Below are 5,901 nucleotides of genomic sequence, written 5' to 3'. Positions count from 1 at the left end.
GGGAAAATGATGGATGAGGTTCCGTATCAAGGTATGGGTGTCCCTTTTAGAGAGGGAGGGGATAGGAGGGGGATCGCACTTGCTTGCTCTGGAGGAAACTATTAGAACGTTGGTCCTTGTAAATTTGGAGTGTGGTCTATCTGTAAAGTCTTGAGATACTCTTGTTATGATGATACTATAAATAAATTGAATTGAAAATTGAATCAGAGGGAAAGGTAAGGATCCACTACTTGGTTTCTGTCTGATCCCCTTGTTCTCTGAGTTCCTCCCAGACGGGGTGAAGGGGAGTCCAGTTTACGAGGGATGTTTGTGCTGCTTTATTGCTTTGTTATGTGCCTTGTGGCATTTTCTTGCATTGCAGTTGTATTAATCTTCTAAATAATACAGTAGTAGTGCATTACTATTGGGTTTCAATTTTTACTTCATCACATATGGTGAAATATGTTTGTTGATATAATGAGTAATTATAGGATTTGTACAACCTTCCTGCACAGATGCAGACTTAGTGGAGGACTTTCATTACCTAATTATATTTTTAATAAATAACATAATTAATTCCGCTCAGAGGTAAGAACCATTACTTTATATTTTTCGCTCAAGCTGAGAACTTCTCCACATGTGTTGAATGTCTCTGAATTAGGAAAACATTTTATGATAAAAAACAATATGAGCATAAAGCCAGCTTCTGCCATGAGTCAAATAGAATAACATTGTTCACTATTAATTTAAGAACAGTTTTTAAGTCATGCTGTTTTAAAAAGAATAAAAACTGACTCAACTTCACTTGTAAAATGTCAAGAACTCAAGTTTAATTTTACAAAAATGACAAAGCAATGAATTTGAAAGATGCCAGTGTTAGTATATATGACAGTGCTTTAATGTTTGATGTGTGTTGTGTTCTGTTTCAAAGCCAGTCGAGGTCGACTTCGTCGCCTTCAGAATGCTTTTGCTTGTTGCTGCATCCGACACACTCTCCTGGGGCCTCCACTGGGAAAGGACAGTTTTTGCATCTGGGCAGTTGGGGGTCCACTCCTGCTTGGCAATCCAGGAAGTCATTCTGCTTTCAGAAGGTAGACGCCTGGAGAATGTTGCTGTGGAAAGTTTCTCCCCATTTATTCAAATGATTCAGGTAAGGAAACCATCACTTAGTCAACTATGACATTTTAGATGTATACTGGAATACTTCCAAAGTATTAGTTTGGTCCTCATATCCCGCTGCTCTGCCCTCCATTTATCATAGCAGCAGCGGTCATGTATCCCTGTGAGGTGGGCCCGCTTGGTCTTTTTAGGGACCCCCCAGTGATGGTCACAGGAAACTCTTTGGTTAGCAGCTGAAATGCAGTCTGCTCATCCATCCTTTGTGGAGTAAAGGAAGCTGCAACCCCTCTGGAACGCTTTGCACTCGGTTCCTTTTCAGAGCTAAAGAACAAAGGAATACAATTAGAATATGCATGCAACCAAATTAAATGTATTTAAAGTAAAACAAAAGTAAATTAATAATGGCAATGTCATTGCTGTATATTTAATGTAATGTATTCAAGAAAACCTAGTTACAACATATTTAAAAAGGCAAAGTTAAGATGAACTCACTCTTTATCTCCAACTACTTCTTTCATGATCAAATAAGCTTCTTTTACTCGATCCATCTGGGCCTTGCTGTAGTTCTTATTGGCTGTCACATTGGTGGGAGACGGGTACGTCTCAACTAGACCCTGCTCCGTGGTGTTTCTCGAACCTTTGACGGCGGTCTTAGAGGTCCGCCTGGAGGTAGATGGTTGAGCCGATGGAGCAGTCGGAGGAACGGGAGAGGAAGGGCCAGGAGGAGAATCTGTTAAGTTCCTAACAAAAAAACTCTCTTCTTCATCTCTGCGACAAGAAGACTACGGTCACAGTCATCTCGGACCATTTTCTTGAGGTCTCCATAATCGCATGCTGTCGCATTACAAAGAACTTTTTAGCTTCAGCAACATCTTCATCTTCATTCTTAGATGAACTGGCAAGCTCTGCTGAGGCTTCAAGCAGTACTTGCAGACCAGAAAGTGTCTATTCCTAAAATAAAAAAGGGAATTAGAAATACATCCATTTAAAAATGAGAGAATTTGCCAGCATCACCACAAACAATTAGTCCTACTTACTCAGAAGAAGACATGGTCAAATCCAAAAGGTACAGGATACAGATGATGTGTAAGGAAGTAGCAGATATCTCACTGTGCACACAGAGTCTGCACATTCAGCTAACTGGAAATGACTTGAAGAAGGTTGGATTTAACCTGTGCCTGGCCTTAAACAACACTCAGGGGGCTGGGCTTGTTTCAACCAATAACTGGGGCTTCAGGGTGTAATGCTCAACTATGATAGGACATACTTTCCCCAGCATTTTATATCATAATAGACCAATATAAGGACAATACCTACCAAGTATGTAAAACACAGCAACTGACCAAGACCAATTGGCCAAAACAAAGGTGGTCAGGTGCTAAGTGCTAAGCCAAACATGTGCAGCATCAAACTGCATTCTGGGCCATTAAACAGCAATCAGCAAGGCATTCCAATGGTACATTGAGAAGTTAGAATTTATTGGTTCATTTCCCTCTGAATTAGAAAACATGTTAGATTGGAAATAGCACAAGTAGAGCTTAAAGCCAGCTTCTGCCATGAGTCAAATCCAGCTAAGATGAAAAAATATGACAGATGACCAAAGTTAAAAACATCTAAACACTTGTTCTTTTCTTGATACATTTTTTTCAGGAAAAATATGAATTCAGATTTTCAGTAATGTGAAGAAGAAAAGATGACCATTTTCCATAAATGATGACTGAATGTCGGATGTGGACTGAACCACTCAGCTGTAGTTAGTTACCTGCCTTTGAAAAATGAAAACAAGAAGAATCCCAATCAAATTAACACTTCCTTCTTTATTTCTATTTCTGAAACATGAAAAGATCCCAGAGGGAGGTCAGAGGTCAAATGATTTGGACTTCCAATGGTTGAATCTGCTGGTCATAGAATACACTGGCTCTGCAAACTATAAGACATGTCAATGCACCCCCACCATAGGTGTGTGGGATGAAATATCCAGACAAAAAAGAAATAAAATCTATCCTGTTAAAAAGTTCCAAAAAGGTTTCTGAACCGCCCCCTGTGCCGTGATGATGGAGCAGGTCTTGTTTCAGTCTTAGAATCTGAATGTGTCCCTCCACTGAGTCAGAATATGTGCTGCTGTCTCTGGACTCCAGTGCACATTGTCCCACCTTGTTTGAAACTTCCCTGCTGCTACTTTGGGAAGGTGTGGCAGTCGACTGATTGCTAGGTTTATTTCCCTCAGAGTGCTTTTTTGTCTGGCTGGTAAAGCATTAGAGAAATTAATCAATGCAGTTACTATTTGGGCATTTGGAAACTTTTCAGTGCCAACCTTGTAGATTGCTGTTAGCTGGGCCCTGGCCTGCTCTGGATCCGTCTTTTTGTCATTTAGTCCAAATGAGAGGATGACCTTCTGGACTTGGTTTGAATATGGGGCTTTTTCCAAAATGTGCAGTGCATGGCCTAATTTAGCTCCTGGATAAGAGTCCACCTGTACTCTGTTGTCAAAGCATTCTGGTAACCTTCCTAAGTTGGAGTCTCCAATAATTAAAACTGGCCTGTGGACTACTAAGTTCCAATTTTGGATTTTATCATTAAAATGCTCATGCCTTTGAAATAGTGGCTTTTCCACCATTTGATGCACTGTGTCCAGTTCTTCCCTCAGCTCTTTTCCAACCCTTTCTGTCACATCTGTTTTAAAATCTGCCAAGTCCCGTTTGGTAAAGTGAACAGCTAGAGACCAGGCCTCCCTCCAGTTTGTTGTCCTGACATTAGTTCTTAAGCTGGTTAAACTGTCATCTATAACCTCCTCAAAATGTCTAGCTATTAGTGAGATTGTAGCTTGAGTCCAGTTTTTAGCGACTAGATTGTGCACTTCACCGTGCTCTGGTTTAGTTTGGACAGCGTTCCTAAGGTGGTCATGGGCGCGCCTTAAATCCCCGTCAAATGTAAGGCAATAGTCCAGATGGTGATGGGCCTTTAAGTAGTTTTTGAAGGTTTTGATTAGCACTTTTCTCTCTGCCATATTTACTACTTGTAAGATTTGAGCCAAACTGCTAAAAGGTCCGTCCCCAATATGTAGGTAGTCCCTTAGTATAATGGCTCCTGTTATCACCGCAGGGTTTCCCGAGCCAAAGCAGCTAAGTCTCCTAAAGTCAAAGGTCCAGTCAAGGTCAAAGCTGGATTTAGCTATTAAAACAGCTGTTTTTCTTCTTGAAGTAGGACAGCAGGCTGCTCTGGTCTTCTCTCTGGAAAGATGATGTCAGTTGGTCCCAGCAGTCCCTGGGGAGTGGGGCTTTGGGCTGGGCTGAGAGGAAGCTTAAGTACCCTGTTTGGCTGGGGGAGGGGGGAGTTGGGATGTTTCAACACCGTCTCTGATTTGGCAGAATCTTCTGAAAACTTGTCTTTCTTTTTAAATGCTTAAACTGGAAGAATGAATTGGTTTATTTAGTTGAATTTAATTCTATATCATTTTTCAACAGTATGTAACAGAACATATTAGCTTGATACATGTCTAGATTAATTCACAGCTAAACTTTACTTCAAGGAACATTATTAAAGTTTAGCTAGATTCACAGCACCAGTGTCTACTTAAGTGACATAGGCAATATGTCAGTTAAGTAGAAACTGTAAAAGATAGATAGATAGATAGATAGATAGATAGATAGATAGATAGATAGATAGATAGATAGATAGATAGATAGATAAAGAGAATAAAAAGTAAGAGATTTGAAAACACATCCCATTGGAAAGCCACTACATAAAGCAACATGAAGACATGAGTGATTGCCGAGCTGTAGAGGACCCTAGATGAGGAAGAGATGTAGAGGCAGCTTTAAAGTTCCTCTGTGATACAGTCAGCTTGTTTCATATCACAAAGAAATGTCTTTTTAAACCTTAAACCTTTTAAAAGGAGTTGATTTCAACGAGCTGGGACATAATCTGAGAAACTCCAGCTCTAGTGATGAACTTCTTGACAAAGGGGGCCAGGTCTCCAAGCAGTTAGCACCTGGAATTGATGGCTGCCCATGGCTTTGTCTTGCAGAAGGACTGGCTAATGAGTGTTGGAGGACATGAATGGGTGCTCACTCTGGCCAACTTCTGTTTGCATAATTGAACTGTTTTAAACATTGCCCTGGGGGAACACTTGAATGAGATACTGACTTTGTTTTGTGTGATTTTTTCCAAGTAATTTCTCCATATTTCCACAGTAGATAAGGACATGTTGGGCCTCCTTAGGAACGTGATGAGCTGTAGTATGTGAATCAACCATATTTGGCCATTTGGGATCATTGCAAAGTCAGGAACTTTAGCAACAGAGTTGTTTGAGCTGGATTCTAAATAAAATAGAATAGAATAAAATGCTTTTATTGTCATTATACACAAGTACACGGTACTTGTGCAACGAGATTAAAGCATTCTCTCCATAATTCCACATTAGATTTGGACAGGTTGGGCTTTGTTAGAAACATGAGGATCAAAATGAAAGAGAAACCATATTTGGGGGCAGTGCCACGTCCAGAACTTTAGCAACAGTTTGTTTTTTCCCCCGTTAATTCCAGAGTAGATATGGATATTTTGGGGCTCCTTAGGAACTTGACAAGCTGTACCAGACTCAGGTGGTGTGTGGAGGACACGGCGTGCTCTGTGGAGCAGTAGGTAAGCTGTAGCGGATCAAAAGAAAGGGGTGTTTAAGGACGTCAGCCAGCTGGTCAGCACAGTCTTTAAGTACCCGTCCCTGTATGTTATCGGGGCCCGCTGCTTTTTGTGCGTTCTGGATGTATGCAGACACAGATTCAGCATCCTCTTCATTAGGGTGTT

The sequence above is a fragment of the Etheostoma spectabile genome, unplaced genomic scaffold (genome assembly GCF_008692095.1).
Source record: "Etheostoma spectabile isolate EspeVRDwgs_2016 unplaced genomic scaffold, UIUC_Espe_1.0 scaffold00001268, whole genome shotgun sequence".
In the NCBI taxonomy this organism is placed as follows: Eukaryota; Metazoa; Chordata; class Actinopteri; order Perciformes; family Percidae; genus Etheostoma; species Etheostoma spectabile.
Note: the sequence above shows the minus strand (reverse complement) of the source record.